General features: G+C 44.5%; 1 pseudogene across 1 annotated transcript; it reads left to right on the top strand.

Annotated features, from left to right (window-relative positions):
* Nucleotides 1–823: 823 nt before the first annotated feature.
* LOC306796112 lies at nucleotides 824–21,903 on the top strand (annotated as a pseudogene). Its single transcript has 12 exons — nucleotides 824–861; nucleotides 1,489–1,633; nucleotides 1,782–1,912; nucleotides 1,997–2,246; nucleotides 9,123–9,202; nucleotides 9,524–9,711; nucleotides 13,599–13,743; nucleotides 13,892–14,022; nucleotides 14,107–14,255; nucleotides 21,159–21,238; nucleotides 21,500–21,687; nucleotides 21,801–21,903. The product of its transcript is annotated as an uncharacterized misc_RNA (transcript).
* The last annotated feature ends 1,267 nt before the right edge of the window (nucleotides 21,904–23,170 follow it).

Below are 23,170 nucleotides of genomic sequence, written 5' to 3'. Positions count from 1 at the left end.
AATCATAAATAATTGAAATCTTTACTGATTGTTAACTAGTACAGAACTGATGACACATGTAGGTGCAAGGGAACAAGCTGTGACGTTAATGAATAAGGGGGAAACAATGTGGGAATGTAATTAATTCATATCATTATTATAATTTATATTTACATTTATGAATATATATATGTATGTATATAGGAGTGTGAATGACATAAAAAAGTTATTGATAAATACATTTTATTTACAAGAACTATAAATGATTGAAAATGAGTTATTTAACATAGCAACTGATTGAATTATTAACTCATTATTCATTTAGAAAAACGATATGATGAAAAATAACTGTGAATGAATTGTTGAACATATGATTGAAAAACTGATTAAAACTAAAACCGTTACAGTATATTAATATCTGTATACAGTAATCCTTCTGAGCAGGCATCCTAGGCAGGAAACAGGAAGTCCTCTGTAGCGTAGGCCGTCTCATTTCGGAGACCGCATGGTCCAGCCTTCACGGTCCTCAAAGGACGCTGGGTCCTCCGAAGGATGCAGCCCCTGAATTGAGACACAGCTACTGACTCCAATACAGTGGCTCGGATCAAATGGTTCATCATCTGTATCGAGAGTGAAATGAACCCAACTTCTACTACTCTGGAGTTCAGGAATCAAATGAAACACCGTGCAACATTTTAATTGCAACTAACTGGTGGTGAAAATCATAGCTGCTCAACATCAGTGTCCGTTATTACAAAATGGAAAGAATATGACAACAAAACAAACCTTAAAGAGAGGGCCAAACCCCAAGGACCAGACAAGGAGGACATTCATCAGAGAGGCAATGGAGAGTCCAAAGGTGACCGTTAATGAGCTGGAAAGGTCCACAGGGAGGACTTGAGTTTCTGTCCACAGGACCACTTTAAGCTGTTCGGTTCATTTGGTTGTTGTAAACAGATAGAAATGCTCCAGAACGCTTTAATTAGCAATGCCAGCTAGTGACATACAACACAGTGCAGAAGGGTTGGTGGACTGTCACTACACAAGTCCTGTTTCATGAATGGAGCATTTCTTCTTCTTTGTGTTGTTGAACAGCAGTTAGCACCAGCTGATGCGCTATACCACCGCCTTTGCATAACAGTATTATGTCAGTCAAATTCTGCATCATATTCTCCAAAACTAGTCTTGTTGAGCGGCAACGTTTGGAAACAATATGACAATATATGACAAGTCTTGTCTTTCATTTGAATTCCCACGATAATAAACAGTATAAATGGACCATGTTTACCCATATTTCTGTTCCATAAAACCATGATGAAACAAAATGCTTATTGTATTGATAAGTGTTGTTCACCTGCATCGGAAATGCTGACTTAAAGAAGTCTACTACGATCAGGTTGTGTTCGTAAATTGTATCCCATTATTCAATTTCATTTATCTTGTACAGCTCAATATCACAAATTTGCCTCAGAGGGCTTTATGATCTGTACACGTGACATCCTCTGTCAGGACCCTCGAATCGGTACAGGAACATGTCACCATGTCCGCCGGGAACTATGGGAAGTCTTTTGCGTACGCCTCGAAACAGTATGGGTCAAAGGGCAAGGTGGTGATGCCCGAAACGGCCCCCGTGTCCAGATCCACCCTGATACAGGTTAGAGGTTATCTGCCGACTGCCGAATCTACGCTGTGATTTGCTTTTTGTTGTTTGTAATTTGTTTTTTCTGCACCAATCTGAAAAAAGGGCAAATTATTTTAGTTGCAGTTAAGCCGCGTTTTAAAAGTATCACTCTCGTCCTCAGAGTTTCGGGGTGGAGGTGGAGCGAGTTCCCACCTCCTGTCTGATGAATGTGGTGAACCGCTGCGTTCAGGACGGCGACATGACCTTCCTGCACTCCTACGATGACCTGGATCTAATAGCAGGACACACCAGGTACGCTCAACGACTGACAGTGGAACAAGGAGGATTCAAACTTCTATTAGAGCAAAGTCTAAACCCGGGTTTGTGTGTGTCCAGTCTGGGTTTGGAGGTGCTGGAGGTGATCCCCGAGCCTGACGTGGTGGTGGTGTGCTGTGGTGGAGGGGGGCTGCTGGCCGGTGTGGCCGCTGCCATCAAACTGTCAGGCTGTGATAAGACCAGAATCTACGGTGTGGAACCAGATGGAGGTAAAACACGCAACAGTTTTAAAAAAAAGCATCAACTGCAGTTTTAGCAGTGGTCATGGACACCAAGAGCATCGCCTCAGGACTTGCACCACCTTTTGCAGGTATCATGTGCAAGTCATTTCTCTCAATCTTTCTGATTATCTTTCTGAGGATACTGATTGGCCGATAATTGGAGACATCGGTTGAATCTCCTGACTTAAAAATGGGTGTGACTGTGGCTGATTTCCATCCTATTGGAAACACACATTGCCTGGGAGATTTGTTGACAATGCTTGTGATCGGGTGAGCGAGTGTGCCTTTATGTTTCTTTAGAAAAATATTGTCTGGTTCACAGAGCCTGGTGGTAGCCTGGTGGTAGCTGGCATGCTACTGCTGGGGCCAGGGCCTAGCCCAGTTGTAGCTGGAATGCTACTGCCAGGGCCTGCGCTTAGCCTAGCGGCAGCTGGCATGCTACTGCTAGGGCCTGGGCCTAGCCCAGTTGTAGCTGGCATGCTAATGCTAGGGCCTAGCCTAGTTGTAGCTGGCATGCTACTGCTAGGACCTGGGCCTAGCCTAGTTGTAGCTGGCATGCTACTGCTCGGGCCTGGGCCTAGCCTAGTTGTAGCTGGCATGCTACTGCTAGGGCCTGGGCCTAGCCTAGTTGTAGCTGGCATGCTACTGCTAGGGCCTGGTCCTAGCCTAGTCGTAGCTGGCATGCTACTGCTAGGGCCTGGGCCCAGCCAGGTTGTAGTTGGCATGCTGATGATGGGGCCTTGGTGTAGCCTGGTGGTAGCTGGCATGCTACTGCCGGGGCCAGGGCCTAGCCCAGTTGTAGCTGGAATGCTACTGCCAGGGCCTGCGCTTAGCCTAGCGGCAGCTGGTATTCCTCTGCTAGGGCCTGGGCCTAGCCTAGTTGTAGCTGGCATGCTACTGCTAGGGCCTGGGCCTAGCCTAGTCGTAGCTGGCATGCTACTGCTAGGGCCTGGGCCTAGCCTAGTTGTAGCTGGCATGCTACTGCTAGGTCCTGGGCCCAGCCTAGTTGTAGCTGGCATGCTACTGCTAGGTCCTAGCCTAGTCGTAGCTGGCATGCTACTGCTAGGGCCTGGACCTAGCCTAGTCGTAGCTGGCATGCTACTGCTAGGTCCTGGGCCTAGCCTAGTTGTAGCTGGCATGCTACTGCTAGGTCCTGGGCCTAGCCTAGTCGTAGCTGGCATGCTACTGCTAGGGCCTGGGCCCAGCAGGTTGTAGTTGGTATGCTGCTACTTGAGTCTGGTATTATAGTGAGAGAGACTTTCTATGTTTTGTAAATGTTGGTGCGAATGTCTCTGTTTTCTGTCCAGGCTGCTGAATGAACAAAGGGACTTGGACCTGGGCCTGGAGGAGACAAGGATTGTGCTGCAAAAGAGCTGAAGTTTAGTATTCTGTCATTAAACATGTTGTAGTATAGTATGCCATAATAAATTATTATTTAGTGTGATATAAGTGTCAAAAACAATAAAAAAATGTATATTTTCAAAAAACGTCAAGGCAATTTATGCTATAAAAACAATCCTAAAAATATCATAGTATGGAGTGCCATTAGTATACGTCATAAAATAGTATCCCTGAAAAAAAACATTACAGTGTGGAATAGCATATATAGTATAGAATGCCATAAATAATGTCTGAGTATAATATCTCAGAAAACGATGTATGTATGTATGTGTATATATATAGCTTGCCAAAAAAGTCATACTAAATGATGTTTTCATTTTTCCATAAAATTTCATAAAAGGTGATAGTAAAGAATGCCATAGAAAATAGAATAGATTGTCACAAAAAAAAGAGGGGGGTCGATTGGTGCTCTGGTCACTGCTTTCTTCAAACGTTGAGGATTCAAACCCGGCCCTGGCGTCTTCTATTCACTACACCACGTATAGTTTGAGCTCACTACCTCCTGTCTTCTATCGCCCTTAGCTGTCAGATGTGACTTTTCTTTTTTTTTGTATTTCAAATCTGTTGTTTAAACAAAGTGGACCTTCCTGAAACTGTCTTTTTCCGACATACTATACTATGACTTTTTATTAACGTTTTATTAACTTCGGGACTGACAACTGATACATACCTTTAGTATTCTTTCATTTGTTTGTGGAAAAATTAAATGCTTTTCTTAGCAGCCAGCTTAATTGTCTTGACATTTTTTATTTTTTAAGAAATTCTATATTATGACTTTTTTCAAGAGAGAAGGTCATTGGGTGAGAGATTGCCCTCATGAAAGAGCAGGAGGACCGTTCAGTGCAGCACCACAACATCAGCAGCACCCAAGACCGGGACCATCTGGACCTCCTCCCATGAGACATCAACAGATGCACATGCTGTCACCAGGACCATGGGGAGGTTCAGTGTATAGCCAAGATACATAGATGGTTGCCATGTGATCCCTTACAGCAGAGATATCGAGGTGAAGGGGGGATATGGTAAGGTGTAAAACATTGTTTTGTAGATCCACATTTAGAATAGTTTCCATAAAGATGCTACTCAAAATTTTTGAGATTAATAACGTCATGATAAACCACAACTTTTGAATTTAAATACAGCAAAATCCAAGTCTAACTCAGTGATAGGTCCTAGTCTAGACTTGCTAGCTCTAGAAATTGAGAAATATACGGGAGCTCTAACTAACATGAGCCGAGTTTTGTTTTCTCAGGTGACAAACGCAGAAGCAGCAGCTGACGAAAGGAAGCAGCCTCCTGACGTGTCACCAGGCAGTCTGGTGTGGATAAAAGTCCACAAGCGCAGGTGGAGTGAACCAAGGTGGACCGGTCCATGGGAGGTAGTATTGGCAACCTCACTCACTGTACAGCAGCAAAGGTAACGAGTAAGACACTCGCAGAGACAGGATTGAACATCAAACAGGCAAAATTTGAAGCTAAAGACACCTCAAAAGAGGGGTTAGACAGTACTGAGAATGACGTTTCCCCCACAGTTTAAGCGAGGGCGTCCATTAGGACACTCTAGGTTCAGTGGGTTATGGAAGTCGGTAATTATTTTCTTCCTGACTTCAGCAGTTTCCCTCTTAGTATGGGGAATTAAAAACAGACAGGAACCAGAACACATGCATGACTACATCAAGATTCGAAATGTAGCCTCAGTAGCTAATCAAACCGATCTCCGACCACGTAGAGAGGCTTCTCTGACGACACTCACCTATGAAAATGTAACTCTCACTCTTACGTTCAAAGAAGGTACAACATCAACGGTCCAGTTTGACTTCTGTGAAGTAGTTTCCTGTCCCAAGTATGAACACACCTACGGTTGGATGACCAAAACCGTGTGCATCATAACTGACCAGTGTGGGCCCGCCACACATAAGTATGGTAAGCTGTTATCATATTATGACTGTGATTGTGAAGACTGGGGATGGGCAATGATGAACACAGGCGGCGAGGGTTTAGGAAAAGACCCCAGGCCTTAAAGACCGACTAAAGATGTTAAATGCCCCATCTTCTTATCACATGTGTAGAAAGGGGGTGGGTAGGTGTAATCCTTTAAGACTTACCTTAACAGACCCAAAATTGACTGACGGAGGACTTTACATAGTACAGGGTAAGGCAACTACTGATAGTCCTGCCCCACAAGGGCTCATTAGGATTATTGTTAAGCCTGCCAAAAAGATCATGGATGATCAGGTTCGACATACGACTGACTCAGAGAATGAGGTACCGGGGGTGGAAACTGGAATGGCGGATGGGAATTTATGGTGGGTACAATATACGGCTTCAAGTCAGAGAAGTACAGATTGTATTGTGTGTTCAGGACCGAGACCCTAGCAACACCAGTTCCTTCAAGATTTAGACCCCTAAGCCCTGAATTTAGTTGTGTTTTAACTCTGTTTACTGATGTTTCGGTAACGTTTTTAACGCCGTGTGACTGAAAAGCTATCAGTCCACGTGTGCTGGCCTGCTCCACTTTCATTGTGAGGAGATTTTCCCTCCACAATATCCATGGTGGAAGTGTGGGGAGACACTGAAAAAGCTGCGTTTTACACTCTAGGAGGAGCTCGCCATGCTTTTTTTAATGGAATATTCAGGTCATCGGGTCATACTTGCATTTACAATCTCACCCAGGAAGAGATGGGCGCTTGCATTCGAGTTACCTGATCTCATGATGGCTTTTTGGTCCCATTTTCTAACAAGGCCCTACTTGTAAAGGAAAAAGAGCTGAGACTTCGTCAACTAATCACCAAATAAATTCTTAATTGATTCATAGCTCGAGTAATTTTACAAGCAATATACCAGCTTCACAAATGTGCAGATATGAAAGAAAACTGGATATCTTTTATCTTTCAGCTGTTAGTTTGACACAACAACAAATTTGAACAGATGACTTTTGGCTGCATGAAACCATTTTCTGATATTTAAATGTGTTTATGTAACACCTGTCCCATGTAGCTATATAATATTATGTGAATCTGCTAGGTTGTAGTGGTACTATGGGCGGGGTCCTGGGTACAGTTGTAATCGTAATGGCGCGATTACCTGTTCTGATACATGAATATACTTATTCTTACAACTTTTGTTCCTTTATTATGAAAACTAAAATAACTGACGGTGCCTCCAATATAATTAAGTAAATAAAAGGTCTGTGCCTCTTAAGTCCTTTTATCTTGTGTTTTAAGTGTATTTTACCCCTTTTAACCAGCTCTTATCAAAACATGAATGTGATTGACTTTAACACATCAAATATACTTCAAAGGCATTAGAAAAACTGTTTGGCATTTATTACATGCGGTCATCCATATACTGTGCACCCACAGTCCCACACACACAATCAGAGTAACAGAAAAACCCTCGTTGCAGGCCTGAGTCGTGGTTTGGGAGCGTAGAGGCCTAAAAACTGTAATGGCCGCTTCACTTGTTCACACAAGCAATAAACAAAAAAGCACGTGCACGTTTGTCAGTACTCACGAATCCAAGGCATATTCAGAGGGGAAAGTGAGGGGAAGATGGGTAATGGATGGCAGGCAGGGCACAGAAGAAACAGCAGCAACAGTCTACAGCAGCTCACGCACACGCGGGAAACAGTTCTCCATTGTGGTCCCAAGGAGCTTTCCCGATCCTCACTTACAGTTGCAAACGTCCATCTCTTGAATCAGATAAATCAGCTACGCAACAAGTCCATACACTGGTGATGTTACGAGATGTGCCGACGCTTCGAAGCCTCACTGCCCGGCTGTACCACGTGACTGCTTCGGGAACTGGTTCAGATTTTGCCGGGAGGTTTGACAGCAATATAAACCCCTCAGGCTCCATTCAAAATGTGGGTTGTTGGTGGAGAGTTGCGGTCAGTTGAGCGTTTGGATAGTTTGGATAGCGTTTATATAGTTTGGAGAGTTTAGAGAGAGAGAGATAGTTTAATATGTATATATATTTACTTAATCTCTCTCTCTCTCTCTCGTTTCCAATACAGATTTGTTGTATTAGAATAAGCAGAGACGGGTTGTGTAATGTTTACAACTCACAGCTGTACTGAATGGTAATATAGCACTGAAAGATAAAATAAAAATAACTAGTATAAATCAAATAAATATATTATATTGTAAGCTATTGTGTTGAGCAGGTTAAGAAGCAGGGTTCCTGTATATGTGTTGTGTGCTTTTATTGTGAAGGAGGAGACGGAAGTAGAGGAAGAGGAAAGAGGTTCGGAGAGAGTGTGTGACGAGAAATAAAGTGGCTGCCGTCTTGGCGCTGAATGCAGAGCCCCGTGTCTGTTATTTTATTATTATCATAAAGTATATGCGCAACGTAAACCCTCGGCTACAATACATAAGAGAAAATAATTAATATTTCTCTATTTCTGTCTTGGCTAATCGCACGCACTCACACACGCACGCGTCACTGAATGCCATGGAAACGGACCTGACCGAGGTTACTTAAGGCCTCAGAACATTCGAATCCTCACTCTGCACTTGGACCTGAGCGTAAACAACTCTTGTACATACCGTGGAGAGCCTACTCTTTGAGTTTTTAACTTCTTGAGAAAAGCTACTTGTTACAAAACTTGTTGGAGAAACTGCTAGATCGCTACTTTCGTGGACAACAGAAGCGCCTGACGATCTTTGGCTGAAGCAAGAGCACCTGCGGGAAGTGTGCTGTGAGAGATGGCTCGTCCCTGTGCGGGTCAGTCAACTTTTACATTTATTTTAGCATTTTTCTTTTGATTCACCCTCTTCAAAGCATTTAAAGCATTCTCAGTTTAGAAATCAGTGAAAGGTGAACAGTTGACACTGTATTATCAGGCCTGTCGGAAACAGACACTCGTATAAACTGATTATTTGAGTGACATAATGTCTTAAATGTTGCGGGATGTCTGTGGAATGTGTTCACAACAGTGTAGATGTTTTATTAAACACAGTTATTTTGGTTTGAAGCCATCAAATCTTCCTATTTTAACATTAAAATGTATATTTCTGAAAACGGAACACTTTCATAAAATGCTAAATAAATGCTGAAGTTGGTAACCATGGTTACGTCCACACAAATGCAAAATATACGTCTTTGTCCAGAGCTCACGAGTACTCAACAGTCGTTAATTGACCTGCTGACTGACTGATTAGCAGCTGGAATCTGAATCCAGAGCAGAAACGTGTGAAAAGCCCGTTCGTAAAAGCGCGTGGCCAGCTGCTCCTCTCACCTACTCTGTTGTTTCGGACATATAATAATAACAGTAATAAGGATAATATCTATAACGACAGCAACAATATTTATTGCTTTTATCATTATTAATATAGTTGTGTTATGTGTTCAAACGAACAGAGGCAGAGCTGCACTGTGTTTGCTATAAATGTTTAAAGGTGAACCCTCTTGTGTGTTGGGGACTTTATGTGAGTTGTGTAGTACTGTACTGAGTTACTTTATGGCTCTGTCGTCTTTTCTAATTTGAACTTTGATTATTGCTTCATGTAATCCAGAAATATTTCATGTTATGAGAAATCCTGACAGTTTAAATGTTTCCCTCAGCTGGTGTCGACTACGTCGTGGAACGTCCTGCACAAGACGGCCTCCCTGAAGTCATCAGGATCCTCGACGACGATGACCAAGTAGGTGATCTCCCAATCCTGATTTCTTGCGTTGTGGGTGGAGTTCAGGTGGAGCCAGGCGTGGTGGGTGGAGGTCAGGTGGAGCCAGGCGTGGTGGGTGGAGGTCAGGTGGAGCCAGGCGTGGTGGGTGGAGGTCAGGTGCAGCCAGGCGTGGTGGGTGGAGGTCAGGTGGAGCCAGGCGTGGTGGGTGGAGGTCAGGTGGAGCCAGGCGTGGTGGGTGGAGGTCAGGTGGAATGCCTCGTGTTGGGTGTACAAAATCAGAGGGGGCTCGTCGTTGTGGGTGACGCTGAGATGCTCCGCCATGTTCGCGAGTTGCTTCAGGTGGTCTTCAGGGACGATGAGGACGAGGAGGACGAGGACGGCAACGATTCCGGGTACGATGACTCCTGCGATGACCTGCCGGAAGTGGACGATGTGGAGGAAGATGATCATGAACAGGACCGTGTTCGTTTCGCTCGACGCTTTGATGTGGACCGTCCTCAAGATGCTCCGCCCCCAGTCCCCCAGAGGTCAGAAGAGTCCACCAAGAGGAGCAGGGAAGAGGACCACACGGAGCAGGCGAGTGTGAAGAGGCAGAGGACCGGTGAGGACGACCACGAGGACGCGACCCCCTCCACTTCAGGCCTCGGATCCTCAATGAAGAGGACCAGAGAAGAGGACGACAGGGAGTCGGCACCCTCCACTTCAGCCTTCTGGCCCCCCACAAAGAAGAGCCGGGCAGATGACTACAGATGGTCTCCAGAGTCTCCACCCTCCACTTCAGGCCTCAGCTTCCCCCCACCCAGAAGATACTGGCAGCCGGCTGAAGACAGCGACTCGGATTGAGACCGACAGCCTTCCCTTGCGTCTGGCGGGGTTGGCGATAGGCAGCATCCTGCAGCAGAGCTTTTAAATATCTCTTCTTTCTTGATTTTCCATTTTCCGGATCGACACCGGAGAGGAGAGCAGGGGGAACACGGGTAACACACAACGGGTCAAACAGGGATCCTGACAGGTTGTTCACTTTACTCACGACTCGGATTGAGACCGACAGCCTTCCCTTGCGTCTGGCGGGGTTGGCGATAGGCAGCATCCTGCAGCAGAGCTTTTTAAGATCTCTTCTTTCTTGATTTTCCATTTGAAAAATGGTTGATGCTCGACGCAGAGTAAGTGAGCAGTGAAGAGTCTGTCACGGGAGTTCAAGATCAGGACCCAACAGCAAGACTACAGGACACAGAATCTGGTAAAACAGATTTTATTTTACCAACATAAAGGACAGGAATGTGTGGAGCCCGTGGTCCGGCACAGGGTGCAGGCCGGATCGACTGTGTGATGTCCCGTGGATCGATACCGGAGAGGAGAGCAGGGGGAACACGGGTAACACACAACGGGTCAGACAGGGATCCTGACAGGTTGTTCACTTTACTCACGACTCGAATTGAGACCGACAGCATGTTTGCTGCAGGATTGTAAAACCTTTACGTCTGGCAGGACTGATAAAGCACCAGACAGCCTTCCCTTGCGTCTGGCGGGGTTGGCGATAGGCAGCATCCTGCAGCAGAGCTTTTAAATATCTCTTATTTCTTGATTTTCCATTTGAAAAATGGTTGATGCTGGACGCAGAGTAAGTGAGCAGTGAAGATTCTGTCACGGGAGTTCAAGATCAGGACCCAACAGCAAGACTACAGGACACAGAATCTGGTAAAACAGATTTTATTTGACCAACAAAAGTGATGGTGCCCCGTGAGTGGTTTAGGCTCTGCATCTCCTTCTCCACAGTTCTTCTCCGTGTGTTTCTTGGTCGGCCTCTTTTTCTTTTCCCTTCTGGTGTCCAATGTAAGGCTGTTCTTGTAATATCAGCAGGATATTTTCTCAACACATGTCCCATCCATCCCCATCTTCTGCTCATTAGTATGGTCTCCATGCATTCTTGTTGGCATTTGTCATACAGTTCTTTATTTGAAATGCTGTTTGGCCAGAAAATGTGCAGTATTCGTCTTAAACTCTTGGTATGGAAGGTTGATAGTCTGTTGAGGTCTTCTTGTGTCATTCTGCAGCATTCAGAACCGTACAATAGGGTGGATAAAACACTGCTCTGATACAATTTAAGTTTGGTCTTGATGGCGTACTGCTGTGACCTCCAAATGTTGGCTTGTATCAGACAGAGGTATGGTAAAAATTACTAACGTTCTGAAAAGTTTTCCAAGTCTCTTTTACTCAGGTATCGATGGCTGTAACACAGGAAGCAACATCCTGGATCTCCTAGACAACAGAGACCAGAGGACCAGATGAGAAGGACGGAGGACCAGATGAGAAGGACGGATGACCACAGGACCAGATGAGAGCGGCGGTCGCCTTTCTTTCAGTGTATCAGTCATAAGATTCCATCATTGAACAATGTAAATGTTGTATCGTTGAGTTAAAAGTATTCATCTCTTGTGTTTGTGTCTCACAGGGCAGGACTCCTCTGTGCTTTTTTTCTCACTCCTAGGGCAACTGAGAGTGGACGTCTTCCAAACCATCATCCCAGGAAGACCCAGACCCACCACAGACCACTGAACCACTCTCAGCACCCCAGTGAGTCTGAGACCCAGCGAGTGACGTCCTCCCTGCCCCTCCCTGCCCCTCCCCTCCCCACTCAGTAGCACAATACAAATAAATGTGACAAACTTTCAAAATGTGTCTTTGTATTTGAAACATCATATTTCTGATATAGTTCAAAAATATGACAGTGTACAACAATTAATATACAATAAATATTGTGCAAGTGATCATTTTATATCTTCTTGATTTTCATTTGACTCAAAGGCTGTTAATACTGTTAAGGATTGATAAATATAATATTACATGTTGATATAAATAAAACAGGGAAAGCTTTAGATTACTGCCCCAACGTGCAGCATAATTCTTCCCAATTTAATTATAACTAAATCATAAATAATTGAAATCTTTACTGATTGTTAACTAGTACAGAACTGATGACACATGTAGGTGCAAGGGAACAAGCTGTGACGTTAATGAATAAGGGGGAAACAATGTGGGAACGTAATTAATTCATATCATTATTATAATTTATATTTACATTTATGAATATATATATGTATGTATATAGGAGTGTGAATGACATAAAAAAGGTATTGATAAATACATTTTATTTACAAGAACTATAAATGATTGAAAATGAGTTATTTAACATAGCAACTGATTGAATTATTAACTCATTATTCATTTAGAAAAACGATATGATGAAAAATAACTGTGAATGAATTGTTGAACATATGATTGAAAAACTGATTAAAACTAAAACCGTTACAGTATATTAATATCTGTATACAGTAATCCTTCTGAGCAGGCATCCTAGGCAGGAAACAGGAAGTCCTCTGTAGCGTAGGCCGTCTCATTTCAGAGACCGCATGGTCCAGCCTTCACGGTCCTCAAAGGACGCTGGGTCCTCCGAAGGATGCAGCCCCTGAATTGAGACACAGCTACTGACTCCAATACAGTGGCTCGGATCAAATGGTTCATCATCTGTATCGAGAGTGAAATTAACCCAACTTCTACTACTCTGGAGTTCAGGAATCAAATGAAACACCGTGCAACATTTTAATTGCGACTAACTGGTGGTGAAAATCATAGCTGCTCAACATCAGTGTCCATTATTACAAAATGGAAAGAATATGACAACAAAACAAAGCTTAAAGAGAGGGCCAAACCCCAAGGACCAGACAAGGAGGACATTCATCAGAGAGTCAATGGAGAGTCCAAAGGTGACCGTTAAAGAGCTGGAAAGGTCCACAGGGAGGACTTGAGTTTCTGTCCACAGGACCACTTTAAGCTGTTCGGTTCATTTGGTTGTTGTAAAAAGATAGAAAAGCTCCAGAACGCTTTAATTAGCAATGCCAGCTAGTGACATACAACACAGTGCAGAAGGGTTGGTGGACTGTCACTACACAAGTCCTGTTTCATGAATGGAGCATTTCTTCTTCTTTGTGTTGTTGAACAGCAGTTAGCACCAGCTGATGTGCTATACCACTGCCTTTGCATAACAGTATTATGTCGGTCAAATTCTGCATCATATTCCCCAAAACTAGTCTTGTTGAGCGGCAACGTTTGGAAACAATATGACAATATATGACAAGTCTTGTCTTTCATTTGAATTCCCACGATAATAAACAGTATAAATGGACCATGTTTACCCATATTTCTGTTCCATAAAACCATGATGAAACAAAATGCTTATTGTATTGATAAGTGTTGTTCACCTGCATCGGAAATGCTGACTTAAAGAAGTCTACTACGATCAGGTTGTGTTCGTAAATTGTATCCCATTATTCAATTTCATTTATCTTGTACAGCTCAATATCACAAATTTGCCTCAGAGGGCTTTATGATCTGTACACGTGACATCCTCTTTCAGGACCCTCGAATCGGTACAGGAACATGTCACCATGTCCGCCGGGAACTATGGGAAGTCTTTTGCGTACGCCTCGAAACAGTATGGGTCAAAGGGCAAGGTGGTGATGCCCGAAACGGCCCCCGTGTCCAGATCCACCCTGATACAGGTTAGAGGTTATCTGCCGACTGCCGAATCTACGCTGTGATTTGCTTTTTGTTGTTTGTAATTTGTTTTTTCTGCACCAATCTGAAAAAAGGGCAAATTATTTTAGTTGCAGTTAAGCCGCGTTTTAAAAGTATCACTCTCGTCCTCAGAGTTTCGGGGTGGAGGTGGAGCGAGTTCCCACCTCCTGTCTGATGAATGTGGTGAACCGCTGCGTTCAGGACGGCGACATGACCTTCCTGCACTCCTACGATGACCTGGATCTAATAGCAGGACACACCAGGTACGCTCAACGACTGACAGTGGAACAAGGAGGATTCAAACTTCTATTAGAGCAAAGTCTAAACCCGGGTTTGTGTGTGTCCAGTCTGGGTTTGGAGGTGCTGGAGGTGATCCCCGAGCCTGACGTGGTGGTGGTGTGCTGTGGTGGAGGGGGGCTGCTGGCCGGTGTGGCCGCTGCCATCAAACTGTCAGGCTGTGATAAGACCAGAATCTACGGTGTGGAACCAGATGGAGGTAAAACACGCAACAGTTTTTAAAAAAAGCATCAACTGCAGTTTTAGCAGTGGTCATGGACACCAAGAGCATCGCCTCAGGACTTGCACCACCTTTTGCAGGTATCATGTGCAAGTCATTTCTCTCAATCTTTCTGATTATCTTTCTGAGGATACTGATTGGCCGATAATTGGAGACATCGGTTGAATCTCCTGACTTAAAAATGGGTGTGACTGTGGCTGATTTCCATCCTATTGGAAACACACATTGCCTGGGAGATTTGTTGACAATGCTTGTGATCGGGTGAGCGAGTGTGCCTTTATGTTTCTTTAGAAAAATATTGTCTGGTTCACAGAGCCTGGTGGTAGCCTGGTGGTAGCTGGCATGCTACTGCTGGGGCCAGGGCCTAGCCCAGTTGTAGCTGGAATGCTACTGCCAGGGCCTGCGCTTAGCCTAGCGGCAGCTGGCATGCTACTGCTAGGGCCTGGGCCTAGCCCAGTTGTAGCTGGCATGCTAATGCTAGGACCTGGGCCTAGCCTAGTTGTAGCTGGCATGCTACTGCTAGGGCCTGGGCCTAGCCTAGTTGTAGCTGGCATGCTACTGCTAGGGCCTGGTCCTAGCCTAGTCGTAGCTGGCATGCTACTGCTAGGGCCTGGGCCCAGCCAGGTTGTAGTTGGCATGCTGATGATGGGGCCTTGGTGTAGCCTGGTGGTAGCTGGCATGCTACTGCCGGGGCCAGGGCCTAGCCCAGTTGTAGCTGGAATGCTACTGCCAGGGCCTGCGCTTAGCCTAGCGGCAGCTGGTATTCCTCTGCTAGGGCCTGGGCCTAGCCTAGTTGTAGCTGGCATGCTACTGCTAGGGCCTGGGCCTAGCCTAGTCGTAGCTGGCATGCTACTGCTAGGGCCTGGGCCTAGCCTAGTTGTAGCTGGCATGCTACTGCTAGGTCCTGGGCCCAGCCTAGTTGTAGCTGGCATGCTACTGCTAGGTCCTAGCCTAGTCGTAGCTGGCATGCTACTGCTAGGGCCTGGACCTAGCCTAGTCGTAGCTGGCATGCTACTGCTAGGGCCTGGGCCTAGCCTAGTTGTAGCTGGCATGCTACTGCTAGGTCCTGGGCCTAGCCTAGTCGTAGCTGGCATGCTACTGCTAGGGCCTGGGCCCAGCAGGTTGTAGTTGGTATGCTGCTACTTGGGTCTGGTATTATAGTGAGAGAGACTTTCTATGTTTTGTAAATGTTGGTGCGAATGTCTCTGTTTTCTGTCCAGGCTGCTGAATGAACAAAGGGACTTGGACCTGGGCCTGGAGGAGACAAGGATTGTGCTGCAAAAGAGCTGAAGTTTAGTATTCTGTCATTAAACATGTTGTAGTATAGTATGCCATAATAAATTATTATTTAGTGTGATATAAGTGTCAAAAACAATAAAAAAATGTATATTTTCAAAAAACGTCATGGCAATTTATGCTATAAAAACAATCCTAAAAATATCATAGTATGGAGTGCCATTAGTATACGTCATAAAATAGTATCCCTGAAAAAAAACATTACAGTGTGGAATAGCATATATAGTATAGAATGCCATAAATAATGTCTGAGTATAATATCTCAGAAAACTATGTATGTATGTATGTGTATATATATAGCTTGCCAAAAAAGTCATACTAAATGATGTTTTCATTTTTCCATAAAATTTCATAAAAAGTGATAGTAAAGAATGCCATAGAAAATAGAATAGATTGTCACAAAAAAAAGAGGGGGGTCGATTGGTGCTCTGGTCACTGCTTTCTTCAAACGTTGAGGATTCAAACCCGGCCCTGGCGTCTTATTCACTACACCACGTATAGTTCGAGCTCACTACCTCCTGTCTTCTATCGCCCTTAGCTGTCAGATGTGACTTTTCTTTTTTTTTGTATTTCAAATCTGTTGTTTAAACAAAGTGGACCTTCCTGAAACTGTCTTTTTCCGACATACTATACTATGACTTTTTATTAACGTTTTATTAACTTCGGGACTGACAACTGATACATACCTTTAGTATTCTTTCATTTGTTTGTGGAAAAATTAAATGCTTTTCTTAGCAGCCAGCTTAATTGTCTTGACATTTTTTATTTTTTAAGAAATTCTATATTATGACTTTTTTCAAGAGAGAAGGTCATTGGGTGAGAGATTGCCCTCATGAAAGAGCAGGAGGACCGTTCAGTGCAGCACCACAACATCAGCAGCACCCAAGACCGGGACCATCTGGACCTCCTCCCATGAGACATCAACAGATGCACATGCTGTCACCAGGACCATGGGGAGGTTCAGTGTATAGCCAAGATACATAGATGGTTGCCATGTGATCCCTTACAGCAGAGATATCGAGGTGAAGGGGGGATATGGTAAGGTGTAAAACATTGTTTTGTAGACCCACATTTAGAATAGTTTCCAGTAAAGATGCTACTCAAAATTTTTGAGATTAATAACGTCATGATAAACCACAACTTTTGAATTTAAATACAGCAAAATCCAAGTCTAACTCAGTGATAGGTCCTAGTCTAGACTTGCTAACTCTAGAAATTGAGAAATATACGGGAGCTCTAACTAACATGAGCCGAGTTTTGTTTTCTCAGGTGACAAACGCAGAAGCAGCAGCTGACGAAAGGAAGCAGGCTGACGTGTCACCAGGCAGTCTGGTGTGGATAAAAGTCCACAAGCGCAGGTGGAGTGAACCAAGGTGGACAGGTCCATGGGAGGTAGTATTGGCAACCTCACTCACTGTACAGCAGCAAAGGTAACGAGTAAGACACTCGCAGAGACAGGATTGAATATCAAACAGGCAAAATTTGACGCTAAAGACACCTCAAAAGAGGGGTTAGACAGTACTGAGAATGACGTTTCCCCCACAGGTTAAGCGAGGGCGTCCATTAGGACACTCTAGGTTCAGTGGGTTATGGAAGTCGGTAATTATTTTCTTCCTGACTTCAGCAGTTTCCCTCTTAGTATGGGGAATTAAAAACAGACAGGAACCAGAACACATGCATGACTACATCAAGATTCGAAATGTAGCCTCAGTAGCTAATCAAACCGATCTCCGACCACGTAGAGAGGCTTCTCTGACGACACTCACCTATGAAAATGTAACTCTCACTCTTACGTTCAAAGAAGGTACAACATCAACGGTCCAGTTTGACTTCTGTGAACTAGTTTCCTGTCCCAAGTATGAACACACCTACGGTTGGATGACCAAAACCGTGTGCATCATAACTGACCAGTGTGGGCCCGCCACAAATAAGTATGGTAAGCTGTTATCATATTATGACTGTGATTGTGAAGACTAGGGATGGGCAATGATGAACACAGGCGGCGAGGGTTTAGGAAAAGACCCCAGGCCTTAAAGACAGACTAAAGATGTTAAATGCCCCATCTTCTTATCACATGTGTAGAAAGGGGGTGGGTAGGTGTAATCCTTTAAGACTTACCTTAACAGACCCAAAATTGACTGACGGAGGACTTTACGTAGTACAGGGTAAGGCAACTACTGATAGTCCTGCCCCACAAGGGCTCATTAGGATTATTGTTAAGCCTGCCAAAAAGATCATGGATGATCAGGTTCGACATACGACTGACTCAGAGAATGAGGTACCGGGGGTGGAAACTGGAATGGCGGATGGGAATTTATGGTGGGTACAATATACGGCTTCAAGTCAGAGAAGTACAGATTGTATTGTGTGTTCAGGACCGAGACCCTAGCAACACCAGTTCCTTCAAGATTTAGACCCCTAAGCCCTGAATTTAGTTGTGTTTTAACTCTGTTTACTGATGTTTCGGTAACGTTTTTAGCGCCGTGTGACTGAAAAGCTATCAGTCCACGTGTGCTGGCCTGCTCCACTTTCATTGTGAGGAGATTTTCCCTCCACAATATCCATGGTGGAAGTGTGGGGAGACACTGAAAAAGCTGCGTTTTACACTCTAGGAGGAGCTCGCCATGCTTTTTTTAATGGAATATTCAGGTCATCGGGTCATACTTGCATTTACAATCTCACCCAGGAAGAGATGGGCGCTTGCATTCGAGTTACCTGATCTCATGATGGCTTTTTGGTCCCATTTTCTAACAAGGCCCTACTTGTAAAGGAAAAAGAGCTGAGACTTCGTCAACTAATCACCAAATAAATTCTTAATTGATTCATAGCTCGAGTAATTTTACAAGCAATATACCAGCTTCACAAATGTGCAGATATGAAAGAAAACTGGATATCTTTTATCTTTCAGCTGTTAGTTTGACACAACAACAAATTTGAACAGATGACTTTTGGCTGCATGAAACCATTTTCTGATATTTAAATGTGTTTATGTAACACCCGTCCCATGTAGCTATATAATATTATGTGAATCTGCTAGGTTGTAGTGGTACTATGGGCGGGGTCCTGGGTACAGTTGTAATCGTAATGGCGCGATTACCTGTTCTGATACATGAATATACTTATTCTTACAACTTTTGTTCCTTTATTATGAAAACTAAAATAACTGACGGTGCCTCCAATATAATTAAGTAAATAAAAGGTCTGTGCCTCTTAAGTCCTTTTATCTTGTGTTTTAAGTGTATTTTACCCCTTTTAACCAGCTCTTATCAAAACATGAATGTGATTGACTTTAACACATCAAATATACTTCAAAGGCATTAGAAAAACTGTTTGGCATTTATTACATGCGGTCATCCATATACTGTGCACCCACAGTCCCACACACACAATCAGAGTAACAGAAAAACCCTCGTTGCAGGCCTGAGTCGTGGTTTGGGAGCGTAGAGGCCTAAAAACTGTAATGGCCGCTTCACTTGTTCACACAAGCAATAAACAAAAAAGCACGTGCACGTTTGTCAGTACTCACGAATCCAAGGCATATTCAGAGGGGAAAGTGAGGGGAAGATGGGTAATGGATGGCAGGCAGGGCACAGAAGAAACAGCAGCAACAGTCTACAGCAGCTCACACACACGCGGGAAACAGTTCTCCATTGTGGTCCCAAGGAGCTTTCCCGATCCTCACTTACAGTTGCAAACGTCCATCTCTTGAATCAGATAAATCAGCTACGCAACAAGTCCATACACTGGTGATGTTACGAGATGTGCCGACGCTTCGAAGCCTCACTGCCCGGCTGTACCACGTGACTGCTTCGGGAACTGGTTCAGATTTTGCCGGGAGGTTTGACAGCAATATAAACCCCTCAGGCTCCATTCAAAATGTGGGTTGTTGGTGGAGAGTTGCGGTCAGTTGAGAGTTTGGATAGTTTGGATAGCGTTTATATAGTTTGGAGAGTTTAGAGAGAGAGAGATAGTTTAATATGTATATATATTTACTTAATCTCTCTCTCTCTCTCTCTCGTTTCCAATACAGATTTGTTGTATTAGAATAAGCAGAGACGGGTTGTGTAATGTTTACAACTCACAGCTGTACTGAATGGTAATATAGCACTGAAAGATAAAATAAAAATAACTAGTATAAATCAAATAAATATATTATATTGTAAGCTATTGTGTTGAGCAGGTTAAGAAGCAGGGTTCCTGTATATGTGTTGTGTGCTTTTATTGTGAAGGAGGAGACGGAAGTAGAGGAAGAGGAAAGAGGTTCGGAGAGAGTGTGTGACGAGAAATAAAGTGGCTGCCGTCTTGGCGCTGAATGCAGAGCCCCGTGTCTGTTATTTTATTATTATCATAAAGTATATGCGCAACGTAAACCCTCGGCTACAATACATAAGAGAAAATAATTAATATTTCTCTATTTCTGTCTTGGCTAATCACACGCACGCACTCACACACGCACGCGTCACTGAATGCCATGGAAACGGACCTGACCGAGGTTACTTAAGGCCTCAGAACATTCGAATCCTCACTCTGCACTTGGACCTGAGCGTAAACAACTCTTGTACATACCGTGGAGAGCCTACTCTTTGAGTTTTTAACTTCTTGAGAAAAGCTACTTGTTACAAAACTTGTTGGAGAAACTGCTAGATCGCTACTTTCGTGGACAACAGAAGCGCCTGACGATCTTTGGCTGAAGCAAGAGCACCTGCGGGAAGTGTGCTGTGAGAGATGGCTCGTCCCTGTGCGGGTCAGTCAACTTTTACATTTATTTTAGCATTTTTCTTTTGATTCACCCTCTTCAAAGCATTTAAAGCATTCTCAGTTTAGAAATCAGTGAAAGGTGAACAGTTGTCACTGTATTATCAGGCCTGTCGGAAACAGACACTCGTATAAACTGATTATTTGAGTGACATAATGTCTTAAATGTTGCGGGATGTCTGTGGAATGTGTTCACAACAGTGTAGATGTTTTATTAAACACAGTTATTTTGGTTTGAAGCCATCAAATCTTCCTATTTTAACATTAAAATGTATATTTCTGAAAACGGAACACTTTCATAAAATGCTAAATAAATGCTGAAGTTGGTAACCATGGTTACGTCCACACAAATGCAAAATATACGTCTTTGTCCAGAGCTCACGAGTACTCAACAGTCGTTAATTGACCTGCTGACTGACTGATTAGCAGCTGGAATCTGAATCCAGAGCAGAAACGTGTGAAAAGCCCGTTCGTAAAAGCGCGTGGCCAGCTGCTCCTCTCACCTACTCTGTTGTTTCGGACATATAATAATAACAGTAATAAGGATAATATCTATAACGACAGCAACAATATTTATTGCTTTTATCATTATTAATATAGTTGTGTTATGTGTTCAAACGAACAGAGGCAGAGCTGCACTGTGTTTGCTATAAATGTTTAAAGGTGAACCCTCTTGTGTGTTGGGGACTTTATGTGAGTTGTGTAGTACTGTACTGAGTTACTTTATGGCTCTGTCGTCTTTTCTAATTTGAACTTTGATTATTGCTTCATGTAATCCAGAAATATTTCATGTTATGAGAAATCCTGACAGTTTAAATGTTTCCCTCTCAGCTGGTGTCGACTACGTCGTGGAACGTCCTGCACAAGACGGCCTCCCTGAAGTCATCAGGATCCTCGACGACGATGACCAAGTAGGTGATCTCCCAATCCTGATTTCTTGCGTTGTGGGTGGAGGTCAGGTGGAGCCAGGCGTGGTGGGTGGAGGTCAGGTGCAGCCAGGCGTGGTGGGTGGAGGTCAGGTGGAGCCAGGCGTGGTGGGTGGAGGTCAGGTGGAGCCAGGCGTGGTGGGTGGAGGTCAGGTGGAATGCCTCGTGTTGGGTGTACAAAATCAGAGGGGGCTCGTCGTTGTGGGTGACGCTGAGATGCTCCGCCATGTTCGCGAGTTGCTTCAGGTGGTCTTCAGGGACGATGAGGACGAGGAGGACGAGGACGGCAACGATTCCGGGTACGATGACTCCTGCGATGACCTGCCGGAAGTGGACGATGTGGAGGAAGATGATCATGAACAGGACCGTGTTCGTTTCGCTCGACGCTTTGATGTGGACCGTCCTCAAGATGCTCCGCCCCCAGTCCCCCAGAGGTCAGAAGAGTCCACCAAGAGGAGCAGGGAAGAGGACCACACGGAGCAGGCGAGTGTGAAGAGGCAGAGGACCGGTGAGGACGACCACGAGGACGCGACCCCCTCCACTTCAGGCCTCGGATCCTCAATGAAGAGGACCAGAGAAGAGGACGACAGGGAGTCGGCACCCTCCACTTCAGCCTTCTGGCCCCCCACAAAGAAGAGCCGGGCAGATGACTACAGATGGTCTCCAGAGTCTCCACCCTCCACTTCAGGCCTCAGCTTCCCCCCACCCAGAAGATACTGGCAGCCGGCTGAAGACAGCGACTCGGATTGAGACCGACAGCCTTCCCTTGCGTCTGGCGGGGTTGGCGATAGGCAGCATCCTGCAGCAGAGCTTTTTAAGATCTCTTCTTTCTTGATTTTCCATTTGAAAAATGGTTGATGCTCGACGCAGAGTAAGTGAGCAGTGAAGAGTCTGTCACGGGAGTTCAAGATCAGGACCCAAGACTACAGGACACAGAATCTGGTAAAACAGATTTTATTTTACCAACATAAAGGACAGGAATGTGTGGAGCCCGTGGTCCGGCACAGGGTGCAGGCCGGATCGACTGTGTGATGTCCCGTGGATCGATACCGGAGAGGAGAGCAGGGGGAACACGGGTAACACACAACGGGTCAGACAGGGATCCTGACAGGTTGTTCACTTTACTCACGACTCGGATTGAGACCGACAGCATGTTTGCTGCAGGATTGTAAAACCTTTACGTCTGGCAGGACTGATAAAGCACCAGACAGCCTTCCCTTGCGTCTGGCGGGGTTGGCGATAGGCAGCATCCTGCAGCAGAGCTTTTAAATATCTCTTATTTCTTGATTTTCCATTTGAAAAATGGTTGATGCTGGACGCAGAGTAAGTGAGCAGTGAAGATTCTGTCACGGGAGTTCAAGATCAGGACCCAACAGCAAGACTACAGGACACAGAATCTGGTAAAACAGATTTTATTTGACCAACAAAAGTGATGGTGCCCCGTGAGTGGTTTAGGCTCTGCATCTCCTTCTCCACAGTTCTTCTCCGTGTGTTTCTTGGTCGGCCTCTTTTTCTTTTCCCTTCTGGTGTCCAATGTAAGGCTGTTCTTGTAATATCAGCAGGATATTTTCTCAACACATGTCCCATCCATCCCCATCTTCTGCTCATTAGTATGGTCTCCATGCATTCTTGTTGGCATTTGTCATACAGTTCTTTATTTGAAATGCTGTTTGGCCAGAAAATGTGCAGTATTCGTCTTAAACTCTTGGTATGGAAGGTTGATAGTCTGTTGAGGTCTTCTTGTGTCATTCTGCAGCATTCAGAACCGTACAATAGGGTGGATAAAACACTGCTCTGATACAATTTAAGTTTGGTCTTGATGGCGTACTGCTGTGACCTCCAAATGTTGGCTTGTATCAGACAGAGGTATGGTAAAAATTACTAACGTTCTGAAAAGTTTTCCAAGTCTCTTTTACT

Source organism: Melanostigma gelatinosum (genome assembly GCF_949748355.1).
Source record: "Melanostigma gelatinosum genome assembly, chromosome: 22".
Taxonomy (NCBI): Eukaryota; Metazoa; Chordata; class Actinopteri; order Perciformes; family Zoarcidae; genus Melanostigma; species Melanostigma gelatinosum.
The sequence above is the reverse complement of the archived record's forward strand: the minus strand, read 5'-3'. Positions and strand labels throughout refer to the sequence as shown.